We start from the raw sequence: 12,024 nt of genomic DNA, 5'->3' as shown, positions 1-12,024 counted from the left end.
AAAAAAAAGAACATACTAATCACAAGCAGATCATAACAACTTCACAATTGCACAATCAAATAATAATAATTGAGAAAGATTGTCCATAAAACCATAACAAGGATATATTAAGTCAACCGTGCAATTTTTCTTATAAGGTTACAAGAAGAAGATGGCTAATTTTAAATGAACTGTAGCCATGTAACTTCATTGAAGAAAAACCACTAAAGCAAAATTGTACAAATAAGAAAATATGATTTGGAAGTCATACAAATCAAAAATATGAATTGACAGTAATAATGATAATGAGATCGAGTTACATACATCAATAAGGTTCGACAACCATGGGTTACAGTCACTAGAGTTTATTGCATAGATAGTCCCGTTGCATGCTTTTGTTATGTTCTGTAACACATAACATAACATCAATCATGACGAATGTTGTTTGATTCAGTACAGTTCAAAAATCATGAGACTCTTAATATTTTATTTATACCTCGAGTATTTGATCAGAGATCAGACCCATTCCGTGTGCAAAAGGAACAAGAGCATTGCCATCAAATTGTTCATGCAACACATTTGAAGGAAAACCCTTCAGCAAATTCAAATCAGAACATATTTAAACAATAAATTAACAACAATAAAAATGACTATAATAAAGTCCCAATAAAAAGATTTTGGTAGTCATAGTTGAAAATTAATAGGATCTGAAATGAATTATAAACAATATGCAAATTTTCAAGTTGATGTACATCAATATCTATTAAAGACACATTTACCACATATGGATAACAATGACCAGAACAAGGCACTGGAAATTTCATATTATGGATTTCAAACTTTTTTATACAATATGAGCATGGGACACGAGACGTCAACACCAGTATTAATTTTAAAAAATAAATAATTTGAATGTGGTAACTCGGTGTCAGAAACAGAAACCAACACGTGTCTAACATTGGACACACCTTTGATCGGAGGTGTAGGTTCCACAGATTAATTAACAAATTTATGTGATTTAATCTAATGTAATGCAAGAAACTCTATATGAAAAATAGCTGGGGTGCAGACCGAATTATGCTTCCAAATCAAAGGTTCCCTGCATCACTTTCTATATCTCATGGAAAAGGTCACAAATTACTATAAATTCAGAAAAAATAAACTGAACAAGTGAAGTAAGGCAGACAGATTTAATATGGAAGAAATATTGAATTTAGACAAAGAACAAGTTCATTTAATCATTGCATAGTTAAAAAGAAAACCTGAAAAATATCTGAAAAAATGTTCAAGTCAAGAAAAGGCTTCACGTTTTTATAAAACTTGTACATATTAATAAACGAAATCAACGAATGAACCTGAATAATTTGTTGAGCACAAACAAATCAAACCAAATTAAAAGAGGCAAACATAAGAACATTACCTCTAAGGGCCTCAAGACTGACATGATCATAGCAAAGGTGTGGTACCTACAAAGTATCGGACGATCAAGTTAGTTATGGATTCAAAATAATCTTTAGCTATTGATGTTGGTTTTATCACACTCTTGGGGTTGAGAACCTTCCTAAGTTGGAAATGACCTCCAAAGCTGTACTAATTGTATGCCCTGCAGCATCAACACCTTCATTTGTAACCTCAACTGCTGGCTCTCCCTATCAAATATGACCAAAAAAAAAACAGTGAAATCAAAACACAATACAACCCTTACCCGAATAATATAAAAAAAATGCCAGAAACAGTCCAATATTTATTATAGATTTGTGCAGTATTTACTATTTGTAACAAAACAATCACTTAACATACATTCTAAAAACCAAATGAAAAGAGGCCATAGAAGAACATTACCTTAAATGACCACAAGACTCATTTTGATCTATTCATGACAAGAGCGTACGTACCTTCCTACAAAGACTCAGACGAACAAGTTAGTTATCACTTTAAAATAATTTTGAAAAATAAAAAGAGTAACATTTTAGAGTAAACAAAAAGACGGAATTATAAAAACGCATGATGTTATAAGCATAAAAGAGTGGCATTGACCTTTAAGGGAAGTCTTTTGAAAGAGGAAAAAGAACAAGATACAATTAGAAAGTCCTACTAAACCAAACATCCTATTTCTAGTTACCTTTGGAAGATACCAACAAGTTAAAGTAACTTTTCTATATTGTGAGAACCAAATCAAAACCGGAAATCACGATTTCAAACAAAATTCAAAGTTTACACTTTACTTGTACAAATTACAAAAGGGCAATAATTGTCTTATATATTACTGTCAAATAAACTTGTTTGAATAATATGTTGGGTCCATATACATGAAATTCTGGTTTTCAAAAACTGAGTTTGTTTTTCTACATGCAACCTCAAGAGCCAGTACCAAACCAAAGCTAAGTTGAAAGCTCTCAAATTTTATATACCCAGTCCCCTCCCCGCCTTTTATTTTCTCTACACACCTTCTCCCATTTCTTTCGCAAGATCTCGTGAGCTTAATAGGCATTATGAAGAATAACTCAAATTTCCAATGTTTTGCTTCAACTTTCACTAGGGACACCCAAAGTTTGAGGCATGACTCCCCACTTCAAACACAGCCTGACACCCAAAGTTTTCAGCCTCTACCCATTTCCAATGTTTCAGAAGCCCCCCCATGTCAATGAATCTCATTCACTCAGCTCGGTTGAAGACCGGACTGTTAAGCATGGCCAGCAGCTCAAATCAAAGGTAAACTTCCTACCATGCTTTTAAGATGTTGCATTTCCATTCTGTTTCATCATACTCATGAGCATAGCATGACACACCAAAGGTGTGGTACCTGCAAAAACTACGACGATCAAGTTAGTTATGAATTCAAAATAATTTTGGTAAATAAAAGAACATATTAATCACAAGCAGATCATAACAACTTCACAGTTGCATAATCAAATAATAATAATTGAGAAAGATTGTCCATAAAACCATAACAAGGATATATTAAGTCAACCGTGCAATTTTTCTTATAGACGACACAAGAAGATGGCTAATTTTAAATGAACTGTAGCCATGCTGTAACTTCATTAAAGAAAAACCACTAAAGCAAATTTGTACAAATCAGAAAATATGATTTTGGAAGTCATACAAAATGGAATCATATTCAGTAACCGTAAAGTTCCTCAACAAATTCATATTGTCCAGTATGAAAGTATCAATAACTCATTTAAGTACCGAGAGTTTGTGCAGTTACTACCTCTACAGCTCCGCCAATATAGAAATATAATAATATATCTCCATAAATTATGTATATTAGAAAATATGATTTTGGAAGTCATACAAAACGGAATCATATTTCAGTAACTGCAAAAAATCTGTTTCCTACAATAAACATTACGTTTTCAACACCGCCATCATGGCTAGTAACTAAACCAACAAGAATTCCACCAAGGGCATCGGAGATTACTGGATCTGAAATGAGTTAAAAACAATTTGCAACTTTTCAAGTTGATGCGCATCAATATCTATTAAAGACACGGTTACTACATATGGATAATAATAACCCGGACAAGGCACTTAAAATCTCTATATAATACAATTAACATATAGAATACGGACGCAGGACACGACACTGACACGTCGACACCAGTAATAATTTGAAAAAAATGAATAAATTGAATGTAGATATGGGTCGGTGTCGGACACAAGACATGCCGTTGATAAGAGGTGTGGATGCTTCAGAGCAATTAACAAAATTCATAATGTTAGTATTATCCTTCATTGTTTTTTGTTATCGTTTGAGAGACTTAATCAAAACAACTTATGACATTTTTTATAAATTTTTTTGAACTAATTTTTACAGAGTTCTTCAAGATAGCTAATGAAAACAACTTATAACATATATAAAAACAATTTAAATTTATTTTATCTTTTGTTATAAAAATAGCTTATGCGAGCTTATTCATAAGCGCTTATTTTGATAAGCACTTGTGCTATAAGCTGCAAATAAGCTTTTTATCCAAACAGACCCTAAGTCATTTGGGAACAAAAGCACTTAAGGTCAAGATGGAAACAGCAAACAAGTAGGGAAGATTACTAAAATTAAGTTCAGTAAAACTTAAAATGTCACACTTGAAACACATCAATCCAAGGCTGTCAAACTCAGATCTCGGTATACGAGAGATTTCTCCGTAGACTAATACAAAAGTAAAAAATGTTTAAAACATCTGCCATAATATGCAAACACAATGTAACAAGTCAATAGCATGTGCATAGTAAATGTTCAACATCTATCTTAGACTCTGTAATAAAGCAGACAAAAGATTACAAACTCGGCATTATAGAATCACTTTTTTTTACAAGTTTAAGCAAATGAGCTCACTCTCAATTAAGTGGAAGTGATTGACTATATGAGTGGCCCCAATTTTCTGTATGGCAAAGTAGATTCGATATAATTGCATAGCAAAAGAGTGGATTGTAAAGTGTTGTCAAGTTAATCTAATTATGGCTGCTATAATTCAAGTACAACAAGTCTTGTTTATACATTTTTCTCTATAAAAAAAAACGAGAATATTGTTGTGCAAACGTAATAGTTTTTCTACAAATAGACTCTTAATGGTATCTCTATATGTTGTAATTGCATGCTTTCTCTACATAATCTGGAATACATTACAAGGATTGAAGTTAAGAACCTGATGTCCTGGCTTTCGCAATTTCTTCCGTTGCATCAATGCTCATGACATGAACCACATACAAAGGAGTGTTTACAAAATCTGCTAAGTGAATAGCACGAGCAGTTGCCTCTCCTTCTAACTACACATGTTAAGGTTCCAAGTCAAATAACGAAATGTATTATGAGCCATACTAACAGGTATTTAGATTTTAAACTTCACAGTAATCACAGAATACAACAAAACAAAACAAGTAATCAATCTAATGATTCTGATCATGTACCAGCTAAATGAGATTCATCAACAGAGATAAAAAAAATTGATCAGAATGAATGTAGAACTAGAGTGATTACAACTTAGCAGCGTGCAAATTTTGACAAGGGTAGCTAAAAGCAGATAATTTGGCTCAAGCATAAGCACCTAAATCCAGTGCACTGTGAAGTAAGTCGACTAAGTGTGATTGTCAGAGATGTAAAGGGGTGGCTGAAAAATGAGGAGAAAATATCATTATGACGTAATAAAATAGTCTAGAGTACTAGACGATGAAATGAAACCAGACATGATCAGTATCTGTATTCCATTATTCTCTTCAATTCTATTATTCAGTAAACTATTTATTAAAAAGAGCAAAAATGAGACTAACCACCGGAGGCCTTGAAAGAGCATGTCCCTCGGGTCCAGTTATTCCAAGCTCTATCATCTTCTTTTTCCCTTCATCCACAGCATCTCCGTTTTCTGCATGGACCATGGCTAAGGCACCGAGAGACTTGCACTTTTTAAGTCCTTGTAGAAGAAGCTCATCACCGATCATAAGAGCTCCTTTGTAAGCCATGAAAAACTTAAAAGAATTGATACCTACAATCAGAAAACAAAGATGTACTTACTACGTGAAATAAATTCCTCAGAGCCCTTCCACAGGGTTATTGCCTCATAATAAACCAAATTATCTAAAATGCAAAAAGGAAGTAAAATTATAACCTTTCTCCTTGACCATGAGCTCCATTTCTCTTGCAACTGTTTCATCCCATTTGGTAATAGCCATATGGAAACCATAATCCATGCAAGACTTCTTCGCCTTCTTTTCATAGGCTTTGAAACCGGCCGTTAAACTCCCATCAATTGGTATGGCAAAGTCAATGTGCATTGTCGTCCCACCAGCCAATGCTGCGGCCTGGCCACTGAAGAAGTCATCCTTCGTTACAGTGTTCATAAACTCAAACTCTAGATGAGTATGAGGATCAATGCCTCCTGTTAGTAAACAAAAAGATGCAATCATATGGTATGTCAAAATCTGATGATGATGATGATGTCAAATTGACATCAAGATGGAATGTAAGAAACTAAATTCATGCATACAAGTGACATCGCTACGGTGATTCGTTTAAGAAGCATTTAACTATTGTATAGGTGTCAGAGCATCAACAACAATAGAACCCATCTTAGGTTGACTAAGTGGACTCAACTATGCCACAACACTTTTAATTAAGTAAATCACTCACTTTTCACACCAATGATGTAGTTCTTAAAGAACTTCAATTGGTCCCACATTGGTCTGCATAAGAGGGACATAGCGCTCCTTTGAATTTCACACACACTCTTCATTATTCTTAATTATTGCTAAGAATGGATTGCTTTTATAAGAATACATTTTCACCCTAGATATGAAGTGGAGCACTCCGATGGTAAAACCTCAAAGAACTAATAAGAGCCTACGAAATACCAATTCAAACACAAACACCAAACATGATATCAACCCTGACACGTAGGCATCAACAATAATACGTTGAAATGGAAGTGATCATTGATCGTATGTATCCACACGTGTCAGTGTCAGTGTCATATAAATGTTAGTCACCGAGACACACCTTCAACCTAAAGTGTCAAATATAAGCCAGGTTTTAAAAAATTGTCGCAACCGCATAGGTGTAAGTACTACATAGTTATAAACCTAGAAAGAATCATCATTGGAAGTGTTGTAAGATTAAAAATCAAAGGTCTAACCTGGCATAACAAACTTGCCAGTAGCATCTATGACACGCACCTCATCTCCAACCTGGCAATACCGAAATTACAAAAGTAAAAAATCCTAGGACAGAAAGCATAAAGTTGAATACAAAATCTGTGAAAACACTTTCTATTTTCATTTCTTAAGAATTGTGTTCATTTTAACATGATAAGTGTCTTGGAGTAAATAATTGCAAGTTAAGAATGATTCATTTGAGAAATAATACAGTGATAGTTGGATTAACAGCAACGATGACACCGTCTTCAATATAAACATCGGCGATTTATTGATGGTGAGCATTAACCACAGTACCTCCTTTGATCAACAACTTGGATGATGATGGAATTGAAGGTCCACAGGAAGAGTCTCCGTATCCGATTCCAGCTTCACAAAACTGAATTTCAAAATCCAAATTCAAAACTCGATGATAAGAGGTGTAGATATGGGTCAGTGTCGGACACCATTAGATATTTGCATTCTATTTCTAGTTACTCCTGGAAAATGCAAACAAGTGTAGTTAATTGTTTTCTGTTAATAAAATAAACAAAGCTTAGGAGATTGAACTAAATCAGATTGTTATATTAGAATTTAGATTCACATCATTCATTGATTAATACAACAGCTTCCAACAATTAAAATACAAACCCTATTCAAAATCAAACAATGGAAGAAATAATCTAAAGCCAAGCTCATAAATAATCAAACGATCATTCATGAAGGAATAATTGAAATAGAAACAATATCAAAACATCAACATTAGCATGTATGCATTCTATAGAACATAAACAGACACATGAAAGATACATGCGGAACAAACAATTTAACGGTAAGTGCAACGACATAATAGATATTAACTCTATTATTTTAATATTCACCAAACTCTTCCAAGTTATCCTCCTACAAAATCCACAAAACATTATCAATGTAAGCATTGAAAAGTAAATAGCTCACTACAAGAAAGCCAACAAAAAGTCCTTAAGACGAGTGAAAAAATGTTCAAATCAAAAAAAGGCTTCACATTTTTAGAAAAATTGTACATATTAATTCAAAAAATGAAATAAACGAATGAACCTGAATAATATGTTGAGCACAAACAAATCAAACCAAATCAAAAGAGGCAAACAGAAGAACATCATCTCTGATGACCTCAAGATTGTTTTTGATCTATTTATGAAATATTCATAGCAAGGGTGTGGTACCTACAATGTCTCCGACGATCATGTTAATAATGGATTCAAAATAATGTTGGGAAATAAAATAAAACCATCAAATAGTTCATCAATCTATAACAAATAAAGATAGCAATGAGTTAACATGCACTTGGTCAAGCATCCTTATCCCCAAAGCAGCTTTAGTACAGTGATGACATGTCACAGTGAAGTGAGCAAATCATGAAACCGTGGTAGGACTAACCACTCTCTGTCAAGAAAAATCTAATACGGTTTGGTGTTGGGACTCCAGAATTACATTTCAAAATGAAAACAATACCACTGACACCGGTATAATAAAAGAAAGTGTCAGAAATAGCTCAAAATAAACTGCAGAACTCAACCACTCACTGTATTCGGAAAGTAGCATTTCGCCACAATATTTGTGCAGTATTTATAACAAAACAATCACCTTGTGTATATATATAGTAAAAACAAAATGAAAAGAGGCAAACAGAAGAACATTACCTCATAAGGACCTCAAGGCTGATTTTAATCTATTCATGACACGTGCATAGCAAGGTTATTAATCTATCACGGACCTGTCTAGATAAACAACTTATTTAAGCACTTATAACATCGTCGCTTATCAATAGATAAGCTCCTATAAATCGATTCAACTAGGCCCTTAATCTATCATGTATGTGATACAACAACAACCAAGTCTTACCCCGTATCTGATGTTAACGAAAATATGAGGAACTTGTTCTGTATGAGTTAGAATTAATAAAAAGGACTTAACTGTGTATCTTCAATGGAACTGAAAGCCTCTTGATTGAACTTCAAAGTGGGGATTGCTTCAAGCAGAACTGGTTCAGGATCAGGGTCATTAACATGATGTTCTGGCTATCAGTAAACAATGAAAAATCAAAAACTAAATCACCAAAACCTGCTAAGTTACAAAATTACATAAACCAGAAAACAGCTTATTTGCAGCTTAAAACCACAATCTCTTAATATTCTATGTAAATAGAATGCAGCATTTGCATCAGACTCGGAAATTAAAAAACAACAAACAATTGCAGATTTCCTTATTCAACATACACTTCAAGTATTGGATCAGATTCATAATCTAGAAGTCCTCATAACCAAATAAAACTGAGATTATAGTATTGAAAAAAGATTAATTAAAAAAAACAGAACAAAGAGTCCAAAAACAACAAAATAAAGGAGATGGAAAGTGGAATTACCTGTTCTATATCATATCTTGATTCAATCTGATACATCATCCTAGATTCAACACCACCTCTAAGTCTTCCACAAATGATTCTTGTACAAACGAAAACAATGAAAGTGGCACTCATGCCAAATCCAATAACAGTTGTCACTAAATTTGTCCCTGAACCCAACATCTCCAACCACCAAAATGAATATCATTCACTCAGCTCGGTTGAAGACCGGACTGTTAAGCATGGCCAGCAGCTCAAATCAAAGGTAAACTTCCTACCATGCTTTTAAGTTGTTGCATTTCCTTTCTGTTTCATCATACTCATGAGCATAGCATGACATACCAAAGGTGTGGTACCTGCAAAAACTCCGACGATCAAGTTAGTTATGAATTCAAAATAATTTTGGTAAAAAAAAGAACATACTAATCACAAGCAGATCATAACAACTTCACAATTGCACAATCAAATAATAATAATTGAGAAAGATTGTCCATAAAACCATAACAAGGATATATTAAGTCAACCGTGCAATTTTTCTTATTGACGACACAAGAAGAAGATGGCTAATTTTAAATGAACTGTAGCCATGCTGTAACTTCATTGAAGAAAAACCACTAAAGCAAATTTGTACAAATCAGAAAATATGATTTGGAAGTCATACAAATCAGAAAATATGAATTGACAGTAATAATGATAATGAAATCGATTTACATACATCATTAAGGTTCGACAACCAATGGTTACAGTCACTAGAGTTTATTGCATAGAAAGTCCCGTTGCATGCTTTTGTTATGTTCTGTAACACATAACATAACATCAATCATACGAATGTTGTTTGATTCAGTACAGTTCAAAAATCATGAGACTCTTAAATATTTTATTTATACCTCGAGTATTTGATCAGAGATCAGACCCATTCCGTGTGCAAAAGGAACAAGAGCATTGCCATCAAATTGTTCATCAGCAACAGGATTTCCAATCAAATAACCCTACAAATTCAAATCCCTTTATATTTAAGCAACAAAAGTAAAAAAAAAAAAACTATAATAATGTATAATCACTGAATGGCAAAATATATACCTTGAAATTCAGTTTAGGTTTGATACCAGCTTCAATTCCTAAACAACATCAAACAAATAATAATGCATATTAGTTATTATTTTTCTAGTACATTAATTTAACTCAACATTTTCATGACATAACCACATTTATTAATACCTTGTACTACTTTATGAGCAAGAGTAGGCACATAAACTCCAGCATAAGATTCTCCAGCAAGGTATAAGGGGTTTGCAAGAAACTAAGGATATAATTCAAACCACTTGTTTGTTCAAAAATAAAGTAGATATGTTAACAATATGGCAAGAGCAATGATTAAGGAATTGTTGATGCAAATCTTTTAGAAATTTTTTTCTTACTTTGAGGAGAAAAGTATGTGAATCAGTCGCAGTCTTTTCATCTCCAGTTTCGTACTGAGATGTATTTTTCGAATACGAAAATCCTACTCCAACGGGTGAGTCCAAATATATAATGTTGGAAACCTGCAAGAAAACACATTAAAAATGATTCAAAATGTTTTGTCTAATATTTAGACTAAAATCATATATTTTAAATACTACAAATACTAATTTAATAGATTGAATTTCTGATTATTATTATTAAAAATGACTAACCTTTGACCAACTGTATGGATTGAGATGCAACTTAGGCAAGGATCCATTTACAGGTTTGTCAAAATTAAAAGGACCTGAAACACATCACGAATGGAACACATTGTTTATATAATACTGTTTAGATATTACAATAAAAAAATTGTTTTGGATATTAAAATGAATTTTCACTCTACATTTATTTGATTTGAGAAACAATTACAAAATGAAAATGATAGTGAAAAATAGTTAGACTTATTACCATGTTCATATACAAAACCATCAAAACTAGAACATCCTGGTCCACCATTCTGCCATAGAACAATAGGGTCCTTTGATGAATCGCCTTCTGATTGAACAAAATAGTAATACAAGTTCTTACCATGACTTTCATCTATTGTTACATACCCTCCATAGTGCTTTGAAGGTAGAGATCCATCGAAGCCTGGAACATTGGTTATAAGAGATCCTTTAGGCGCTGAATGTGTCAACACAAATGTTAGGAAAATATTAAGCAAGATCAAGTAAAAGTTTCTCATCTTGAATGTAAGAAAGGGACAGTGTAATTAACACAATTTATAGAAGAAAAACTCCCTCACCACTGCATAAACCAAATGAAAAGAGAAAACACAAGAAGATTATTACCTATAATGACTTTAAGACTGATTTTGATATATTCATGATGTGAGCATACCAAGGTTGTGGTAACTGCCTGCAAAGACTCTGTATTTCTAGTTACTTTACCTAAAGAAGGAGTTTGATCCCAGTCATCGTGACACAAGAATAGTAACAGATGGATCGATTCAAAATAACATTGGGGAAATAAAACAGCATACCTAACAGAATCAATTGAAATGAATAAAAAGTTGTTAGTTATTATCTAATTGACATCAAGATTGCGATTTTCCTCTTTCTTTCAGCATGCATGGCTTCTTGAGTGTTGTTGATGAGACGACACAGTTCTAATCGCATCTCACCAAGCTAAATAATTTCATCCATTAACCGAAAGCGTGTTTTCTGCAGTGGTGAGGGAGTATGATGAGGTGACGATAGTGTGATCATGTGAGGAATCTCATCATCTAAAAATTGTATCTTTCGTTTCTTAATCAGCATTAAAATAGATGAAGAATAACTCACAATTTCCACTGTTTGCGTCATCTTCGATCAACCGAATCACTAGGGTTGAGGCATGACTCCACACTTCAAACTCCGCCTGACCCAGGAACCAGTTGTCACCCAACATTTTCACCCTCTGCCCATTTCCAATGTTCCAGCAAGCCCTCGAGTCAATGACACTCATCCACTCGTAGTTGGGTTGAGGAACGGATGGTGCTTCCAATAGGGTAGACCGCAGGCTGCTTCTGTTCTTGAACACTCTAGCAGCTT

The sequence above is a fragment of the Lathyrus oleraceus genome, chromosome 3 (genome assembly GCF_024323335.1).
Source record: "Lathyrus oleraceus cultivar Zhongwan6 chromosome 3, CAAS_Psat_ZW6_1.0, whole genome shotgun sequence".
Lineage (NCBI taxonomy): Eukaryota > Viridiplantae > Streptophyta > Magnoliopsida > Fabales > Fabaceae > Lathyrus > Lathyrus oleraceus.
Note: the sequence above shows the minus strand (reverse complement) of the source record.